Raw genomic sequence first — 22,233 nt, forward strand, 5'->3', positions numbered from 1 at the left:
AACAATAAAATTCAATCAAATATCAAATGTCCGATTATGTTTTCACGGTGACGCTCAGATATCCGAGTGTAAGTGAATGCAGCATCGGCTTCTGCGCTATGTGCATCACGTTAGCAAAGGTAGGAGAGCCAAGCACGAAAGACGTCACTGCAGGAAACAATTTTTCGGTGAAAGAAAATGAGGACAGAATAAATGTCCCGGTAAGTAATATTAAGTTTGTTGAGTTTAGTAAACTTCGGCGAAATTAGAATACCAAGGAAAAAATAACACTTAAAGAATTATTGCAGCCGTGGAATATTTCAGACAGTATGCTACAGAGGGGAGCTAACATAAGAGTTATGAGTTATAAGATGTAATCTAAGTCGTAACATTGCTGTATGGAGCTGCAGATTTGGTTGCAGGTTAACATAGCTGGACTGGCCATCGGGCTTATTTGACTTATTTTTTATTTATTTTTGTAACGGCATGAACAATGAGAGGTGGTGGATTGGCCAGATGCAGGTCGATGTGTAGAAATAACTCCGTTGTTTGGTGGTGGCTATGGCGGGGCTTCCACAGAGGCAGCAGGTGGATGAGGGAAGGGGAGGCAGGAGGAGAGCCCCGAGGCAGCCGCCAGTCCGAGTGTCAGGTGAACTGAACTTCAGGTAAGAAGTTATGACCTGCAGTCTATCTGGGTCAGATATGAACTAAGTTTAGGTGGAGTTTATTTTCGTTGTGCTGACTTTTTACTGTCAGTTGCAATAACTCATACTGCGTTCTAGCCAGCTTGGAGTTTTTATACAGCTGTTCGGTTGCTATGATGTTACTGATAGTGAACTTTATTTTATTCATAAGGTTAGTTAGTAGAGTTGCCAACGGCTCCTTAAAAAAATGGAATGGTCCCTCAATCAGAGAAAATATTACACGTTTCGTATTGAGCTGAGAAGAGACGCAGTTTGTCCCGAACTTCAGCTAGAATGGAAAAAGACACAAAGCTGGATTTATTCTGTCTTTACGCTGCACAGCTGCCTCTTCTCTCATCCTCCCTCTCCTGTTGCTACTTCAATCATGAAACTGATCGATGATCAGCTGATCGGCTTTTCTCTCTTGTTTGTTTATCACCCACTTTGCGCCAGAAAGAGAAACCAGCAGATGTCGCGCTAAACAACAGCAGCACGTTTAAGCTTGATCGGCTGTTGTTAGAATTTATTTAATATTAATTTCTAGTATCAGCTGATGTTTGCTGGAGCCACAGCTGTAAAGCTGCTGGTCATGATGTCGGTTTGGATATCTGGTGAGAGGGAAACGTGAAGACCACCCACCAGGATCCTTTTTTATGTAGCTGACAGCTGGTAACTGTGCAGGGGCGGGTCTAGCAAAGTTTTGCCAGGGGGCCAGGTAGGGCATTAACAGGGAAAGGGGGGCACAAAGAAATACTTTTCTTTCTTATTCTCATTTAAAATATCTAGCTTTTATTAAATAATTATCTAAATCTTACAACCAAAGTTTTTATCTGACGTAAAATGTATAGAAATCATACATATACCAAAAAGACTGTACATCACTGTCACAACAGGGTTTGTTTTCATTCAAAGGCTTTATGGCTTTAATACCTGGTGGGTCGGTCTGTAGTCAAAATGCCCGATTTTCTGTCCCAGTCCAGCCCTGCAGGTTATACTGGCAGTGTCACCATGCCAGCTGAATGTATTTCATCATCAGCCAGTGTTGTTCTTTATCAATATTACCAAAGTTTACCATAAGGCAGCATAGAAAGTATTTACTTGCTTTCAGGTTTTATTCAAATATTAGTCTTTTCAGTTGTTTCTCCACTTTTTTCCTGTTTCAAAATCAAACACCAGTTTGTGAGAAGATTATCTTCTTTTTTTAACAGGCAGAGAAAGTTTTGCATTGGAATGGCTAATTTGTCAATTGTTTGCTACAAATGTTCGTATTTTAATATTCAAAAATGTTTTTGCCCAAAACATATGTGCAGTATATGTCAGTAAAAATACTATGCAAATATTGCTGTCCTTGAATGCTGAGTAAACACTGACAAAGCACTGATTGTATCTCTTGTACTTTATCAACGCAGTATCTAAAAACTTTGCACCGTAGTGGTTAAAATCTCATTCTAATAAGAGTTAAAAGTGCATTTGGTTATTAGGTTTATAGGATTATTGAATTATGGTTAAGGGTTGGTAGAATTTTTTTTTAAAAACATTATCTGCCAATTAAATCTGCCACCCTTCTCCAAATCTGTGCCCCTACCTGGCCCCCCCAACAAAAATTTTCTAGACACGCCACTGCGCCTATCAGTGCCCACACAGCGGAAATATGTGCGCAACACGTAGCTGTGCTGTCTGGGGAATCATCAACAAGCGGTAAACTTTCAGAGGAAGTGAACTACTGACGGTTACGCAGAGAAGAAAACAGCGATGTCTGAGTCAGACGAGGAGCGTGGTACTTTCCGCACCAGCAAGAACACTGAGGGGGCAAATACGACTCCTAATAGCCCCAAGGGGGTTATGGTGACACTACCTTGCTTCTCTTGGTGTCCCAAAATATGCAGCCCAAACGGTCACGCCATCTTCTGGATTTGTTTTTTTTTTTTTTTGGTTGTGCAATAGTTGGTGGTATTTGGTTAGGGGTATGGTTATGTAAAAGTAAAGGTCAGGTTGCCCCGTCGGACGACGAGGACCCTAATTGCCGTTTCTCAAAAGCTGCAGTGGCCGCAGACTCCGAGAATTGTTCGGAGATTGGAAAGTGAGTAACATTTGAAACTTCTGATACATTTTTTTTTCACATTACACATACGATTATGCACTGATCCAAATGCAAACGCTAAAAAATCTCCAAGAACTGCGAACATATGGGCTCAAATTGTGGTCATAAATATTTTGTACTTGTAAATCAGGATTTGTATGTGTAAAAAGAATTTGTGTGTGCCTTAGTGATGTGTCAGTTGTGAACGAAATGGCTCTTAGAGCCGGGTCTTTGACGTGAATGACGCAAGCCGGCTCCTTATCGCGAGCCTCCCAGTCCTACTGCCAGTTTCTGGAAGACACCTTCTTCAAGCAGTGGTACAGGAAGAAGTCTGCATCCTTCAAGAAAAACATGATTTTCATGCAGGACAATGCTCCATCACACGAGTCCAAGTACTCCACAGCGTGGCTGGCAAGAAAGGGTATAAAAGAAGAAAAACTAATGACATAATGACATGGCCACCTTTTTCTTTCTCTCACCCTCTCTCCCTCTTGCACTTTTTTTTTGCTTCATTCCGCATTTGAGCTTTGCGCTGGGATGAGGGGGGAGGGGCGGTAGTTACACTGGCAGTAGCACAGGAACAGAGCAGGAGGGAGAGAGAGAGAAAGAGAGCCAGGGACAACAACGTCAGATTAGAAAGGTATAGTAATCATCCACAACTATTTTCAGTTGCGGATGATAAAGGATTCAGAAAGTTTATTCATGCAGGTCCATATGACAGAGAGTATGCATGTTCTTTTTGTTCTGTCATGACAATTTAATTGTGGGACATTACAATTTTGATGAAGATTAAAATTAAATTAATTGTGCACACATGATAACAATAACACTAAAGTGATAACGATGAACTCTTTCAGGGACATTCTTCGGAAAAATGGCTCTGCAGTAGATGCTGCCATTGCTGCGCTGCTGTGCACCTCCATCATGAACCCACAGTGCATGGGGATTATGGAACGCCAGGACTGCCATAATGAATTAATTAAATACACCATTAAATAATTAATTAAATGTGGCAATAATTAATTAAAATTGGAATTAATTAATTAAATAAATAGTTATGACACATGTAATTAATTAATTATTGACACATGTAATTAATTAATTATTGACACATTTCATTAATTATTGACACATTTAATTAATTATTTATGTATTTCACATTTTAATTAATTATTGACACATTTAATTAATTATTTAATGATATATTTATTTATTTCATTTTGGCAGTCCTGACGCCTGGCTCTCGTCATGAAATAATTTTATCTGTCAGCCTCACCCATCAAACTCAGGGGGCGGGGTTAACGCTGCCCATGCAGCTTCTCTAACATTTGATTGGTTGCCGTGCAAAGTAAGTCAAAACAGGTCGATCCTAGAAAATCGATTGCTTGTGTAGACTTGGGGCAGCCAGTTATCCCAGAATGCAGATCAAATCACAAGCAGCAATGGTGGTGGTGTAGTTTTAAAATACCCCGTTTTTCTGTCACCAGCTACACTTTTAACAGTGTTTTAGCCGCGAATGTCGCGACGTATGTCTGGTCAGGTTGTCAACATAGAACATGTTTGCAAAAGTGCTCAGATGTTTTCAGAGATTTCACTAGCTCTGCTAGCAGTTAGCATGCAGAGTGCACCCAGGGGGTACATTAAGCGGTTTGTTTACATATTCCACTCTCCGTGTTCCACATGTTGCATTCGCAGATTCTCATTTTCACCGAACGATCGTCTCTTTCCGCCTGGTCTTGTGTCTCTGTGCTTCTGTAACATAAAGAACGAGCTGACATTTTTCTCACGAAACCAGCGATCAGCTCAACAGACCCTCAGTTTACCTGCATGCATCCTCCTCCTCATCTGTCAGCTGTTTAACACCTGCTGCTAATTCAAGAAACACGCCTAGTTACCTGGTGATAGTCACAGTTTAACTGGGCAGCCGGTGCTCGATATAAAGCAATGTCAGCGCATTTTTCTGCACAAGATAAGTAAATATAGTGTTTTCCCCGAGCGCAGAGCTGCTGGAGCTCGTTTCCTTACAGAGCACTTTATAGGCGAACAGCTTCATCAGCGGCTGATGTCCAATCACCGGCACACAGCTTTCAAACCTCAGCTGAGTTTTAGCTCTCAGTGGTTAAACGCTGGACTTCATTCACTCAGGTTCTGTCTGTCGGGTCACGTTTACTTCGCTGTTTTATTTACAACTGAGCAAATCGGTTTGGCTGAGGTTAAAGTTACGTTTCATAACTGCATAGTTTCACTGACGTTTAATGGTTCACTGGCACATGTGTTAGACTGAACTATCATCTAAATATCATCTGTTTTTTAATAGTTATTCAACTGTATTCTAAGCACCAGCTGTCTGTTAGAATGTGATTTTTTTTCTCTCTCTGTTGGCAGAGGTATAAAAATGCGCAGGAAAATCTGACGTGCATGGCGAACTTCACCGACGATATTTAGGGAGGAATAAACACACATCAAACATAAATGAACCAATTGCCTGTCTCCATAATTGAGAGCATTTTCTCTTATGTCAACACTCTCTCTCTTTTTTTTTTTCTTTTTTTTTGCTTTTTCGGTCATGTTATGTTTACCTGTCAAAGGCTTGTTACAAACTATGAAACACATTGTGCAGACTTCTGGATGTTAGAAGAAAACTAATACTGCTCATGAATGAGACTAAAGGCAGGAAGGTGTCCTTTAAAACTAAACATGTTAATAGGACCTCCCTGTTTATATCATAGTTTATGATATAGCACGTGTATTTCAGTAATAGCCTGCTGAGGCCACTATACGTGCTGGCCTCATATCAAATGTGAAGGCAGACTGAGTCTATGTTTGACGTTTTTTATATCTAATCTTCCTTTTCAAACATTTAAACAGCAGCGAGTCTGCAGCTGAGGGAATACAAACTCAAATTGTCGGAACAGGTTTGCTCGTTTCTTGGATTCATTTGGTGATTTATTAAATGTATAACTGTTATTCTAATCTGCTGCTGAGTCTCTTACACTTTTCTTTATGCTGTATATTTTCACGTCTCTGGAATAGTTGGCAGTTAGATAGTCAGCTGGGAAACTCTGTGTTAACTCATGGAGCTGAGGATATCGTGGATATGCTGACCTCGCTGCGTGGTGTACAGAGCGAGGTCAGCATGATTAATATTCACAATAAAAATATTAGCCGAACATCATGAAGTCTGTATGTGTTTCATAGTGTCGAACAACCTTTGTACAGTTAAAGCCAGCAGTTACTACATGACGGAAACACCAACGTTATCTCTTTTATGTGTTTATACACAGGTCACGCTGATTACTGAACAAAAACCCAAAGATCAGATGTTAAACAGATTTATTTGCTCTCTCTCCTCCTTAAACATGTTTTTAATGTTAGTTATAATTCAGAATTGGCGACTGAAACACGTAGGACACATAAGAACTTCAGGAAAAAAACCACCGATAAATATAACCTCAGTAAAAGAAGTCAGCGGGGGTTACTACAGCTGTGTACCGGGGCCTGCGCTTTGTCGGTGGGATTGCTTGCGAGGCGAGCGGGTCTATCCCACGCTTTGCCGTGAGACTGGGCAGACATCTCCGACATCATCGAAGCACTTTTGCAAAGAGGCTGTATCTTGACAAACCGACCAGACACATGAAGATTAAACCACTACATTCTCGGCTAAAAAAATATTAAAACGGTATTTGGTAACACACAAACAGGGTTTTTCAAAGCTCAGTTCTGTTAGCTTCCACATGCAGGTTGTTGTGTGCTAGAAACAATGGCCACCAGGCCAAAGCAATGGTTTTGACTCGATCAGCGTTAACCCCGCCCCCTGAGTTTGATGGGTGAGGCTGACAGATAAAATTATTTCATGATGAGAGCCAGGCGCCAGGACTGCCAAAATGAAATAACTAAATATATCATTCAATAATTAATTAAATGTGTCAATAATTAATTAAATGTGTCAATAATTAATGAAATGTGTCAATAATTAATTAAAATGTGAAATACATAAATAATTAATTAAATGTGTCAATAATTAATTAATTACATGTGTCATAACTATTTATTTAATTAATTAATTCCAATTTTAATTAATTATTGCCACATTTAATTAATTATTTAATGGTGTATTTAATTAATTCATTATGGCAGTCCTGGCATTCCATAGAGGATTGGAGGCGGGGTCATATTCACTGTGATGGACAGCTCCGGTAACAAGACACCCTCGCTACTCTTTGCTCAGCTCTGCTGTGGATTAATGTAGTAATATGTCATCTTTTCAAAGGTAAAGTGAAAATCATCACCTCCAGAGAGACTGTCCCCAGCAACGTGACCTCTGACCTGCTTAAGTCGTGTCCTAACACCACAGAGTGGACCGTGGAGTGGCCGCACGGTGGGCTGTTTATCTGGCATAATGCTAATATTTATAAGGTTTTAGTCTAATCTGCTCTTGGACTCACCTTTATGACACAGCTAATTTATTCTGTACAGGTCACTGCTAATGCACACTGTGAGTCATTCCTCATTCAGCTTTCCTCAAAAAAGCAAAACTGGGATACTATAAAAAGAAAAGAAAAAAGATAAAGCAAACCACTACAGAGGGTTTGGCTGTCAGCAGATATTAAAGACAATGAGTCGGTGTCGTATATGACACTATCAGAATAATCTAGCATAAACACCATGAAATACATGCTCCTTAGTTTCAGAAACAACCAGAGAGATTGAAGTAGTCAGGTTTTTCTCCAAACTGGTCTTAACAGGTCTTTCTCCAAATGATACACAAGATGTAACACAAAGGTTTTAAAGGTGTAGTCAATTATCTGTAGAGATATATTTTAAATTCTGCACCTTAATCTGCAAGTCAAACTCAAGATATGAAGGATCATACCTTTGTTTTATCACCTGAGAGGGTTCTTGTCATCAAAGAAGCGGAGGAAAGAGACAGCATGATTGGTGTCTTGTTAAAATGTCATCCTCCTCCTCACCTCTAACCTCATCTACTGAATTAAAGTCAAGACTCTAATACACTAAAGAGTGCACAACTATTCTTATTTAATTATTGAAAATAATAATTATTGGAAAAAAATAATAATAATAAAGTCAGCAACAAAAACCTAAATGATCTTATACCTCTTCAAAGAAATATATAACAAGACCAGAGAAATTCAAATACTGGGTCAAAAAACCCACATTTTTTGTTTGCCAAAGGATAGCTGCTCCACAGTCCTGGGTCCTTTTTGTCATATATGTCATTTCATGATGCACTCGATGTGTTTTTTCTTGGTCAAAGGTTTGAACTGCAGGCAGGCCATTTTAACACCCAGGTACTTCTTCTGTGAAGCCATGCTATTGTAATAGATGCAGCATGCGGTTTAGCGTGGTCTTGCTGAAATAGATGTCAACTCGATGGCAGCACAAGTTGCCTGTGTACACCTTTCAGCACTGGTGCATTGCCAGATGTGCAAGCAGCCAATTCTATAGGCAGTAAAATAATTACATACCTTCAGAGGTTTTGAATTGAGTGTTGATAACAAGCTGCAAAAACAGCAGCACTTAACAACGTTAAAGCCCTTTACTCTTTAGCCCAGAATGCAGGATCCACATTTTCTAAAAAAAAATTTGATTTGTCTGACATTAGAACAGTTTTCCACTTTGCCTCAGTCCTTGTTGAATGAGCTTTGGCCCATTCAACATGTTTATGTTTAAAATGCAACACTGCCACCTAGGGGAATTTCCAATATTAAAATGCCTTTATTAAATGCATTTGTTAAAAGACAAAAAAGGATTAATAAGCAATTGCAGCCCAGAGAATAATGAAAGGTGACTGTGGTACAGCCAACTCTAATAGACTCTAATCGAGTCTGCAGAGAATGTCCACACATAAGGTCTTCATACAGTATTAGTCCTTTATTTTATCCAGGTAAAAAATCTCATTGAGATTAAAAATTTCATTTCCAAGAGAGCCATGGCATCATGGCAACAAAAGTCAAAATAGACGTACCACATTAGGATATAGCATTTAAAAAAATACAATATCCCGTACAAACATGTGAGAAATATACAATAACAGATCTAATTAAGAGCGACATTAAATACAATGACACTGAGTAAAAGAGTTATTCTCTCGTTCCTTTAAGACAGACTTAAACTCCCCCAAGGTAACCAATTCTGATCATTTCAGTTCCTCCTGCAGATTATTCCAGGAAGCAGGGGCAGCGTAATTAAAAGCCTTTTTCTCCAATTCTGTTCTGATTTTTGGGCCAATCAATTGTATGATATTGTGCGAATGAAGGCTGTATTGGTTGTGGTTTTTACACATATAAACACATAAATAAGATGGAACCAGCCCAAGGAGAGGTTTATAGATAAACATCAACCAATGGGAGAGTCTACAAATATGGAAAGATGGACATTTAGCAGCAGCATACAAAGAACAATGATGTACACAATTTCCATAACCAGTAATAAAAAGTAAAGCACAATGGTACACAGTATCCAACCTCTTTAGGTAGTGAGCAGGTGCATTAAAAAATAAAAAGCAGGTCACCAAAATCCATTAAAGGTAAAGAAGTTGCATGAATCAAGTGTTTTCTCACTTGGAGGGAGAAACAGGATTGATTTCTAAAAAAGAAACTTAGTTTTAGTTTTAACTTCGACACAAGCCTTTGAATTTGAGTTTTAAATGACAAATTCTGATCTATAATGATCCCTAGATACTTGTAAGATGTGACCATTTCAATTTCAGTTCCTTGAATTGTTGTAATCTTAGGAGATGTAGCTAACAACTCTTTGCCATTTGAGGATAACACGAACTTGTATTTCTATCGATTTAACACCAACTTAAGTTGGGTTAAATGGGACTGAAAAACATCAAAGGCAGACTGCAGAAATTGCAGGGTTGGTGAAGGAGATGAACAATAGATAATTGTATCATCTGCATAAAGATGAAATGCAGCATTTGACAAATTATCACAAAGGTTGTTTATGTAAAGAGAAAAGAACAATGGCTCTAATATGGAGCCCTGTGGAACTTCTTTGGATACTTGGATACTGGGAGAAAAGAGGAAGTTTGCAGTCCATTGAATCAATGATGTCATTAACCACTTAAATAGCAGCAGTTAGTGTGCTGTGTTGTTTTCTGAATCCTGACTGATGTTGGAAAGAACTGAATTTTTGTCAAAAAAGTCTTTCAGTTGTTCACTAATGAACAGCTAAACTCTGAATCTAGAACTTTTGCTAGAACACACAATTTAGATATGGGCCTGTAGTTATTAACATCTGAAGGATCACCTCTTTTCAGCAAAGGGAGAACACAGGCAGATTTCTGTATTACAGGGATCTCACTTTCGAGAGGCTAAGATTAAAAATGTAAGTTAGTGGTTCTGCTATAAAATCTGCAGCCAACTTAAGACAATAAGGATCAAGTTGATCTGGTCCTGCAGATTTATTTAGATCCAACAGATTTAAAGCCCTGTGGACCTCAAAAACATTTAGTGGAGAAAAACTGAAGGGTTGGACCAAAGATTCAGTTTGAGTGGTTGCAGAGAGAGCCTCCTGTTGATTAAGCTGTTTTAAATCTGGATATAAAGATTCAAATAGAGATCCTGAAGAATGAAAAAGCTCATTAAAGCAGTTTAGAATATCACATTTCTCCATTAAGGTGCAGGAGTCTTTTACGACAAAGGCTGGCATCTCATTTGTAGTTATGTCTCCATAAGAAGATTTTATTATTTTCCAGAATTTCTTAGGATCGTTCAGATGTTTAGTAGTTTTTGAAAGATAGAATTCTGATTTGGCCTTTTAAATTAAGGAAGTTGAACGGTTTCTGAGCTGTCTAAAAATCAGCCAGTCCGCTTCAGATTTGGTTTTTCTGGCATCCCTTTTTTTGAGTAGACTGGAGAGCTGATGTCATGGTCTGGCTGGCAGACCGTGGGGATGTGGGGAAAGGAGGACCCAAAACGCAGACTCTGCGATGCAAACAGTGCTCTTTATTTACAGTGAAAAGCTGTAAACACAATAACTCCCCGTTGCTCCCTTGAACCCCGTGTGCATGCTTCCCTCCGACGTCTGTGTTCGTGCTCCCTGCTGTTGTGTTTCTGCGCACCCCGTGCGTGCTGCCTTTCTGGACCACTCTTCCTCCTGCAGGGAAACCATAGAAGCAGCCGTCAACACTAACCCTCGGCAGGTATATACGAACAGCACTGACATATACTGACACACACTAACTTGGTACGATAACTCAATGATCCCACGCCAGTGGGAGCTCCAACATTCTCCTAAGTAGCTCCCCCGACGAGCCCTGGGCCCTATTTCAGGAAGCCGGTTTAGTGCAAACTCTGAGTAAGTATACCCTGAGTTAACGAAAACTCTGGGTTTTCGGTTTCACAAAGCGAGTTTAGATTAATTAACCCTAACCCTAAGACAACCAGTCCCAGTTGAAATCTCCAGCCAGCACAATTTCATTAAAATCTAAAGTAGATCGTTTTTCACTAAGTGAAACTAAAGCCTCACTACTAGCTGAGGGGGGTCTATAACAGCCCACAATGGTAATAAAATAGCCCTTCAAAAGTTAGAGCTTGAGGGCAAGAAGTTCAAACTGTTTACAAACAGATACTGATGATTGGACAGTAACATGGAATTTGTTTTTTACGTAAATTGCAACACCGCCACCCTTTCTGGTGCGGTCGCAACGGAAAAGATTATAGCGCGTTATTGCAATGTCTTTGTCAGTAACCGATTTTGTAAGCCACTTTGCTGATAATGTAAGAATATCAGTATCTAACTCTTTCATCCAAATTTTCATGAAATCAAGTTTGGGAAGAAGACTTCTGACATTTAAATGAGTGATACCAAGACCCGTTCAAGCTTTAAAATCACAAGGAGTACTCAAGCATTTGCAATCTGGACCAGGATTAGGTTGTATTTCCAGATAAAAGAAGCAGAAGAACAAAAACATTTTCTTTTCACAGATTTTTTTTGTAGTTTAACAGACTGATTTCTCTTACAGCTCAATCTCTTTGGGTGGTGAGAGAATTGGGAAATAAACCAGTGATATGGAATAAATAAATCAGTTAAATCAGATGGAATGAGATCTCTGCTGATGATCACATTTGAGAAGCTTCTAAAAGATGTAAAATCCCACCTTGTTCCCTTTGAGAGGAGTAAGAAGTATGATTTCCCTTGTTCTGCAGACTGTTCCTGCACCTCATGTAGACAAAAAGCTGTCAATAAAATCAATAAAGGAAAAAAGGCTACTGAGGATAACATGCTGACTAACAGGGAAAAAAAAGGTAGACCCAGTCGACCTGTGGTAGAGCCTGGTTGTGGCCAGATATAGATATAATCGTCGCATTAAACAGCTTCTAAGAGCAAGATCAGTTACTGAATGGGCTGTTCAACAATAGACAGCTTGCCAGAATGCTGTCCCATCTTTCCCATTTTCTGGTCTTCAATTAATGTTAATTCCTCCCCAGGACAAATCTTAACTCTCCTCACAAGTCCATCTTTATCAGTCATTGTTTCTAATTTGGCTAATCTCCACTCGTTCCCTGGCAGATTATCTGTCTGTGGAGGTGAAGCTGGAAATGTTGTGAGATGCTAAAGTGGGGCCAGAGACACAGGCTGCTGTGGATGCACATGTCCCTGTCCCTTATGTTGCTGTCAGCAGAGTACAAATGACCTTCATGCATTACTCCCTGATTGTCTATAGTGTGTTGACTTTGAAGGGAAGCTGTGGATCCATATGTAGAATCAGCATAGTCTCTGTTAAGAAGCGTCTTTTGACAGCATTTGAGTATGGGATGGACAGCAATAAGAACTGGGAGTAGTTGGAGCAGTTCACTTGTGTCAGACATTAAAAAATAAAGAAATTAGACATTAGAATATGTGTGAGAAAGATGAATCAAGAAAAGAAAGGGGGCTACAGACACTATTTATTTATGGGGCCCAGAGTTCTGTGCTACACTCCTGCACACAGGCTGCATAAACAGTAAGAAAAGTAAATATAAGATATGCTAAATGCTTCTTTGAGCCAGAAATAGTGTAAATATAGTGAAATAAACTTAAAATAACTGTAAGATGCAAAATGTTATCTCTAACATAATCAGTTACAAACACACACATTTCCCTCTGAAATGGAGCAGAATAGAATAGAGTATTTACAAAGCACCAAATTATAACAGACATCATCTCAGACCATTAAAGGTCAGGACCTTACAGTTTACTCAAAACACGAGCAAATGTATGTGGGACTTTCCAGCACTGACTATCCATTATCTATCTAACCAGATAGCAGATGGATTGGGGTTCCTGGGGAAATTCGAGGTTATGAAGCGGCACACCGGCTTTATGGGAAGTTGCCGTGGGCCGACCTCTTTCAGCCGACCATCAAATTAGCCAGAGAAGGATTCCCTATTCCTTACTACCAAGGTCAACACATCCCACGCATTGGTAACACGTCACTACGGTATGAAATACACCCACAATGTGATTTCAAAAATACAAAGAGCAAACAATGAATGGTTCAGCTTTATTTCGCTGTCTTTGTCTTTCAGGAAGTTATATTTAGATAAAAATGGGAACCTGCTTAAGACCGGTGATACTGTGAAATTTGAGAAACTGGCTGACACTTTGGAGATGATCGCAAACGAGGGACCAGATGTGTTTTACAACGGAACAATAGCAAAGAATTTAACCAGTGACATACAGAAAGCAGGTACTATCAGACGGGTTTCATCCTGCTCTCTTTCTGACCGTTTTCTATGTCTGCCAGGCACAATGATCTAATTACAAATTACAAAAATCTATTGGTTTTGGAAAACTCTAACATGATCCCTCACAGGCTACACTGTGATCTGTCTCGATCCATTCAAAGTCTTGATTATGAAATTCATTGTGTTCATTTTTGCTCAGCAGAATCATTTGTTTCACTGTTTTTGCTCAGGAGGAAACCTCACACTGGAGGACTTGGAATTGTATGAAGCTAAAGTGACTGATGCGTGGAATATTTCTTTGGGAGAGTATAAGCTGTACTTCCCTCCGCCCCCTGCAGGAGGAGCCATCCTCAGCCTCATCCTCAACATCATGAAAGGTTCCTGATTGTTGCTTCTAGCATGTAGAGTTTGATTCATATAGGAAAATGATCCTTATCAATCTTTACAAATGTGATACACTAAGAATTGATGTTTTCAATCCAAAAATAATTTTTTTAAAAATATTTTTAGGATACAAAATGGAATCAGAACCTAAGACGACTGATGAAAAGATTTTGTTTTATCACCGTTATATTGAAGCTTTAAAATTTGCCAATGAATTAAAGACAAATATCAGTGATCCAAACTTCAGCTCAGATGAAGTAAGTATCTCAAAATCCTACAGATTTGCACCTGCTTTGTTGCATAAAGAATTATTCTATTTAAGTGACTAAACAATTAAAAGTAACAATACCACATCACAAAACACAAAACAAACCACCCCTTGCCTGCAGCTCATCCACAAACTACACCCCACCACAGTCAGTTTATGCACACTGATAATGAGTTGAGGTTTTTTTGTAATATCTCTGAGTTTTGCACAGTTGGACTTTAGGTTAATTTGTTGGGTTGAGATTGTGACTTTGTGTTAACAAAGTGCTTTTACAGAAGTGTTCACCTTTGTTAATGATCAATCAGGGGCATTTGATTATCAGTACCTGGCTGCTACTTACAATTAAAGTTCTTATAGAAGCACTAAGGGTGAAGAGAACCAGTAGAGTGCTGTAAGAATTTCTTTGAGTCTCAGCATTTTCATTTCAGCATCATTCTGAGCAGTGATGTAGCTTTTAAAACATATACATATAAATACAAGTTTTAAAAGCACATAAACCTAAATTGGCTTAATATTTGTCTTTAATTTAGTATGTATATATTATTGTTATTATTATCTTAGTATTTAAATATAAGTATAATTTTGTGTAATGTGATGTTTTCAGATACTCTGTAGTTCACACAGATGACTGAATTTCAGAGACTCTATCTTTGGCAGTCATATGTTGAGCTTGATCACTAACCAATATTATAACCTCTAGTATTCATTCATTCATTCATCTTACATCAGTGATGGATCAATGATCAAAATTCTGTTAACATTTGGCTCCAATTTTATAAATTTCTTGACAGCAATGTATTTTCTGTAATGTGCATATTTATTTAGTTTTATTAATTCATTTTATTAATTCTCTGTATTTCACACAGATGGCAAAGAAACTGACACAGGATAGCTTTGCAGACAGCAAACGAAGCTTGATCAGCAGCGACAAGACTCGTGATCCTGGCATCAACTTGTATCTGGACAGCATCGGCACCACACATGTATCTGTGCTGGCTGAAGATGGATCTGCTGTGTCTGTCACCAGCAGCATCAACGACGAGTCAGTACCTGCATCATTCTGTTTCACTGCTAGAAACCAGCTATCAGATATTTTTCTTTCTTGAAACTGAAGATTTAAGAGATTATGGAGGAACTTATTTTTAGACTATTTCTATACTACAAAGAGTGTCTTGGCTTTGTAGTTAATTTAGTTTTTTTGTTTACAGATTCGGCTCCGGGGTCCTCTCTCCAAGCACTGGAATCATTCTCAACAACCAGCTGTCTGACTTCTGTGGTAGAGCTGATAGCTTCTCTCCTGGTAAGAGATCAGTAGGATGCTTTTTATGAAATACAAGTAATTAGACGAGGAAGGTGGATTATTTCAAAACTAATACCACAAAGAGTTTAATTTTTTTCCTTAAATTATTTTCCTGACAGGACATATTTCTTTAAGTAATTTCTATTAATGGCAAAATAGTGCCATTGAGGAAATGAGAGGAGAAAATGGCATTTCATAATTCATTGTGATGCATCATATTTTGTTGATCATGGAAAAACTAAACTTGTTGATCATTTCCACGATGTTTTGCCAAACTGAAACACATCATGTGAATTTGGACTAAAATTGCATTTTCTGTTTAATACCATAGCCTGCTAAAATGTTTGAATGTTCAAGAACAGGCACAGTTTTACTACTGCTGTAGTAAAATCTGTTTCCATGTCAACGTGTTGTTGTGTGAAGTTTTTCCTTCACACTGTCACCAAGTACTTGCTCATAAGGGGCTCTTCTTATTGTTGGGGGTTTCTCTCTACTGAAGTGGGTTAACCTTATGATATAAATGTACCATTGTGATTTGACGGTATATGGATATTTATATTCATTTAAAATTATATAGAGGACAGCACACTGGCACGGTGTTGCCTTATAGCATAGGTGTCAAACTCTGGCCCGCGGGCCAAATTTGGCCCGGAGCCTAATTACATTTGGCCCGCAAAGCCATACCAAATTACTATTAGAGCTGGCCTACTGGTATTATACAGCTAATAGATATATTGTTTAGTATTAAGCTTTGTTTGTTCCATATTCAGTTTTTCAGCAAAACGTGTTTGAGTCCATAAGAAAAGATTCATTCTTATATCTGGAGGAATAAATATATTTCAATAAATATTAATGTTAGCCCGCGACTTTGTTCCAGTTTTGAATTTTGGCCCACTGTGTATTTGAGTTTGACACCCCTGCCTTATAGCAAGAAGGCCCTGAGTTTGATCCCACTTGTGTGGAGCTTGCATGTTCTCTCTATGTTTGTGTGAGTTCTCTCTGGGTACTGCAGCATCCTCCCACAGTCCAAAGACATGCAGTTAGTAGGGTTAGGCTAATTGGTGAATCTAAATTGCCCATAGGTGTGAATGCGAGTGTCTCTCTGTGTTAGCGCTGCATCCGGCTAGCGACCTGACCTCGGTTTACCCTGCCTCTCGCCCTATGGTAGCTAGGATTGGCTCCACCACCCCTGCAACCCTGAGAAGGATAAGCTGAAGATAATCGATGGATGAATCTATATATAGATCTATAATATTGATTCAAGTGTGTTCAAGGTTCTGTATAATTCAGTTTGGACATAGCATCATTCAAACATTAATCTAACACACTGACAGAGTCTCAGTAATAGCTGCACTTTGAAAGACATTTCACTTTAGTTTGATACAGATTCAGTAGAGATAACTCACTTGTTGTGTGTGCACTTTCATCATTTGTTGATAAGCATGGGCGGATGCAATTCTAAACTTGTTTGTAGAGCACAGGTGTCGAACTCCAGGCTTTGAGGGCCAGTGTCCTGCAGATTTTACATGTGTCCTTGATCAAACACAGATAAATTACCTCCTCAGCGGCTGTATCCCAATTCAGGGTCTGCAGCCTTAAAGTACGCAGCCTTAACGGTCCACAAGGGCCGCGTAATCAAAGACCGCTGAGGCCGGAAGTGCGAGGCTTGTGAAATGGGACGGTCTAGCCTCCGTCGCGCTGTCCAGGTTGCCTAGCAACCATGATACTAACAGCTGGAAACGTTTCATACAGCTTTGTTTGACAGGAATGAAGGAGAAACCTTTTTGTTCATTTGTTTGTTTGTTTCTACATGAGCTTTGATCATTCTCTGTAAGATTAAGCTCAGCTATTGAACGGCGTATATTTTAAAGTAAAGGCTTTAAAACCAAGTTAGCACAAACGTCACTAATGTCACATAACTTTGCCGACATGTGGCCAACAGTAATGTTTAATGTTCTTCGTTATTAAACATTTGCACATAAATAAGTGACATAATATTCAGTACTTACTTAAAGTTTACTCTTCGGGCGCCCCTCAGCCGCCGTTTTTTTTTTTTTTTTTGGCAAAATTATCGACACCCACCGCCATGCTATGCATTATGGGATATGTTGGGCCACGAAGTCTACACTGCCACATCCTTAAAATTCAGGGAAATGAAGGACGCATTTGAGGGCAGCATTTCGAGCAGCCTTTGAATTGGGACAGCCTTCGTCGCGTCGCTGTGACGTAATCTGTTGGGTCTAAACTCAGACCCTGCTGTATCCAGGACTTATTCCCGTGAAAGAAAAACAAGGCAACAGCGATCAATCGATTTACTTGCAAGGGAGGCCTCGTCGGTATCTCAGAAACGCACTTCGAATCTCCTTACGAGTGACCCCGATGATGGCCTCCTCTCGCTGCCTTTTATTGAAAACGTTCACACAATAAACAATAGTTTACAAACACCTCCCCTCATAACCCCCCTTGGTTACAAAGACAAGGCACTGTATGTGTGTGTTCTCCTGCTGACCAAAAAGGGTCATAAAAGCATAAAAGCAGGAGCAACATCCTTGGTCATAAAGAGGGTAGTCTCCCCCACACCCAATTCATGGTTCACCCTAGATAACAAAGTGAAGCCATACAAAGGGGAGGAAGTTTACCAACATCAAACAGACCTTCACAAGGATGTGCCTGTGATAAAACACTACAGCCCCCACCCAGAACCTCAAGAATCTGGGGAGGGGGGAAGAAATAATTTCTTTCATCACAGAGTTAAAACAATGTAGAGATGGTAAGCATAAAAATGACAAACATTTAACAATTCACTTTAACATAATCGGCCTTAAAATGCGTACTTTAAGGCTGCAGACCCTGAATTGGGATACAGCCAACATGTCTTGGAGTTCTCCAGAAGCCTGGTAATGAACTAATCATTTGATTCAGGTGTGTTCACCCAGAGTCTTATCTAAAACCTGCAGGACACTGGCCTTCGAGGCCGGGAGTTTGACACCCCTGTTGTAGAGTATAAAAAATTCAGGTATGAAAATACTGCATGAAAATACAGTCACTGATTCGTGTATGAAACATTTGTGTAAATGATTTATGCACAGATATGTGTGTACAGACTGATTTCTGTTTTCTAGTTTTGTCATTCAAGGTCTTTGTTGTATTTCTCAGGGGAGCGGCCTCCCTCCAATATGGCCCCTTCTGTGCTGAAGTCTCCATCGAAGACGCTGGTGATTGGAGGGTCTGGTTCTGAAACGATTCCACCGGCTGTGGCCTCGGTATGTATGCATGGTAAACACACAAAAGTGCCATTACATATTAAATAAAATAAATTGATGTGGACTGATGCTGGTCTTTGCTGTTAAAGCTTGCATCATAGCAACAAGATTCTTCACCCTAATTTATCCTGTAATCATCACTTTCTCATCTCATTTTTTTTCTCTCCAAGGCGCTCATGAACCACCTTTGGTTTGGAAAGAGCCTTAAGGAGGCAATTATTACGCCTGTTGTTCTTGTAGACTCTAAAAGTGAAGTAAAACCTGAACCCAAGCTTGAAAAGGTAATTTATTCAATGTATTTAAATGATAAATTAATAAGTTGTACTTCTCTTGTTCCATCTGAGTCTCTCTCCTCTTTGCCCTGCAGGATGTAGTTGATGGTCTTGAAGCTCTGGGACATAAAATAGCAAAATTCTACAACACAGTTAACGCTGTGGAAAAGGCGGGCAGCTGTATCTCTGCATGGTCTGATGAAAGGAAAAAAGGCAAAGCTGCTGGTTACTGAGACCAAGAATCAGTGATGTCAGTTATAGAGTATGGTCTTAAGGTTATGGACACTGCTGTAGCTACAACATTGGTAAATCTATATTCGTCTGTTAACTGATAGATCATTCATGCTTTGCTCATGTGTATAAAAAGTTTGTAATATTGAAAACATAATGCAACGATCACGATAAATCCCAAATTTCATGCAAAAATGTGCAAAGATAGCACTGTAAAAACTAGAAATGTAATTTTTTTTAAAAAGTAGGGATTGCTGTTGATATCCGCCTCAATTTTTTTACAATCAATATGACCTTCTAAATATTTGTTTATTTTGGGTTTTGATACATATAGAATTGACTAAACAAGGAAACAGCTTTCAGGTCAAAATGTGAAGCCCATGCCTGTTTCTTTGACCTGCATTCTTTCTAAAAAGCAGGCCAGCAGGTTGAGACTGACTGCAGAAATCTTTGGTTATAGTAAACAATTCATATTTTCAAGTCTCATCAAATTCATGTTTACTTTGTAGATTTTAGCCCACTGGATAGTCCAGAAGGGAGATAAAGTAGGGTACACTTTAGGGCAGACCTAAGTTATCTATCAATTGATTTGTAGTTTAACCCCCCAGCCCCCACCCAATGTTTTTTATTATTATGTTTTTATATTTAGTTTTCATATTAAGATTTTGAGCTTCATTAATCCTGCTATGTTTTTGCTCTTATAAAGTGTGGGTAATTCTGCTGATGTGCTCTGGGTAAAAGTTAATCTGACAAGCAGTTTGTGAGGCAGGTTTTCTTTTTACCTCAGTATCTGTCTGAGCTCCTGTCTGTTTATGATTAATAAAGTATTCTGATTCTGATTGTTTCAGGATGACCTGCCATTATTCAATGACACATCTGCTTACCTGCATCTTTTGCTCGTTTCTCCTCCTCTTCTTTTCTCTTTTTTCTAAACTGAGGACCTGATGGCTTTGAACTTTTCTTGTCCATCTTCCATTGGTTTTAATTTTGCACTCCAATATGAACACCCTTCCCCCAACCCAAGGATCACCACAACATGATCTAACACACCTACACCTTAGTTCACAGATTCACTTTGTCTAGGGTGCATTTCTGAGATTTCACACAACCCAGGATTCAAATCATGAATACATAATGGGCTTGGATTTACAACATTATAAATGAAATGTGCTCTATTTGGAAGCAGCCGGCCCCCCTCCCCTTTCGACGGCTTGTGTGTGAGACTTTAAATCATCAAACTATAAATTTTAAACTGTTATTGATCCCTTTACCCCTGGTCCTAAAGTGTACATTTGTTTTCTTACTCTTCTTATATATATTGTTTGTTTACTTGCACTGCTGTAACTGGAGCCTTGTCGTCTCGTCTCTCTATATACTGGACTGTATGTAGCGGAGATGACAATAAAGTTTACTTTGACTTCAGCAGCGAGCAGGCGCAAATTATAAATCTGTATCATGATGTCTGGTGTGTTTGTGTTTGTTGGTTTGTTTTTATTTTGTTTTACTTTGCGAGATGGTTATTAGATGCTGCTCCAGCCGGTCAGAAAATCCCCCGCCGCCCCGCCCTCTCCTCTCTGCGCCGCAAGCAGCAGGCGCACCTCGCAAACGAAGGGCGCCCTTACTCCCAGCAAATGGGCGATAGAAAACCGATCGGTGCCTGTACCATTCCCAATATGCGCTGGCTGACGTCGGGGCAGCATGAGTACGAGAATTTTTTTTTTTTTTGCCGATGCCCGTGATGCCGCCCCCCACCACGACGCCGCCCCGGGCAACTGCCCGTGTCGCTCCTTATCTAAAACCGCTACTGATTGTAACTGACTGTAAAAAGTCAGCACAACGAAAATAAACAACATCTAAACTTGGATTATATCTGACCCAGATAGACTGCAGTTCATAACTTCTTACCTGAAGTTCAGTTCACCGCCTTGGGTCTCTCCTCCTCCTGTATATCCTGAGTTATTTTTACACATCGACCAGCATCTGGCCAATCCACCACCTTTCATTGTTTATACCGTTACAAAAAAAAAAATAATAATAATCGGCCCAGAAAAATTAAATATCAAATCGGCCCACCGGGCAAATAAATGCCCGCTGGCCAGTCCAGCTATGGTCGTGCCATTATTTAACCCTTCGCGTGCCAGCTGTGGCATGTGTGCCCAGGGTTGCCAACCCCTGTAGTAGAGCAATCTCAAGATGATGGGCCGAGGAGGATCACTTTGTTTGGGACGTTGGCGATTCACTCTATGTGCTCGATCGATAAGTAGCTTCTCCTCGAGAGATAGCGCCTCTGCCAAAAGTTGCGAAACAAACTCCCTCTGTGCCCTCTGGTATTCCCACGATTCTTACATTATTCCTCCTGGAGCGTGCCTCAAGATCTTCACATTTCTCATCTAACTTCTTTAACTCTGTAGACAAACGCTCCACAGTGGCCTTGAGAGTGGCGATGGTGTCAGAGTGGTTTGAGGCACAGGCCTGCAGTTCAGTTAAAGTGTTATCATGCCTGGCCACATCGCTTTTTATGTCCGAAATTGAGGCCTGGATGCTCTGGTTCAAGGATGATATCTCGCCTCTTATGGTGGTAGAAATCTCTAATATGCGAGTGTCCAGTGTAGCGCACAATTCAGACTTGATGGAATTTATCTCTGAACGTAAGCTAGTTATAGCGGTTAGTAGCGCTTTATTCGACGGCTCGCATTCATCCTTTTCCAGTGCAGGCGGGGGGGCGCACCAGACCAGAGTCTGAAGAGGCTTCGAGGCCTACATCGCTCGCGTCGTTCTTCTTAAGTTTGGGCTTCACCATTGTCGAGAGGCTCCATGAAATATATCCACAGTAATCAATGGAAATGTGCTATATAAATAAATTTGACCTTGAACTTTTTAGTTGTTTTATGTGTTTTACTGATAGGAATAGATAACCTGGACTTAAACTGGATATGTTTTGTTTTGAAACTGTCAGCTTTGTGTACAATAAATTCTTTTCTTCAGTTTTTAATGTCTGCCTTGTTTTTATTGTTGGATTGCATCCAAATTTCCCTTATGGAAATCACAAGTCGGAAACTTTATGAAGCTGCAGAAG

The 22,233-nt window shown here is 39.6% G+C and overlaps 1 pseudogene across 1 annotated transcript; it reads left to right on the top strand.

Annotated features, from left to right (window-relative positions):
- The first annotated feature begins 1,133 nt into the window (after positions 1–1,133).
- LOC113033836 (glutathione hydrolase 5 proenzyme-like) lies at positions 1,134–22,144 on the top strand (annotated as a pseudogene). Its single transcript, XR_013912417.1, has 14 exons — positions 1,134–2,177; positions 2,406–2,742; positions 3,600–3,685; positions 6,897–6,938; positions 7,013–7,120; positions 13,015–13,192; positions 13,281–13,441; positions 13,670–13,816; positions 13,950–14,080; positions 14,958–15,133; positions 15,300–15,391; positions 18,548–18,654; positions 18,825–18,935; positions 19,022–22,144. The product of XR_013912417.1 is annotated as a glutathione hydrolase 5 proenzyme-like (transcript).
- Positions 22,145–22,233: the final 89 nt, after the last annotated feature.

The sequence above is a fragment of the Astatotilapia calliptera genome, chromosome 12 (genome assembly GCF_964374335.1).
Source record: "Astatotilapia calliptera chromosome 12, fAstCal68.1, whole genome shotgun sequence".
NCBI lineage: Eukaryota > Metazoa > Chordata > Actinopteri > Cichliformes > Cichlidae > Astatotilapia > Astatotilapia calliptera.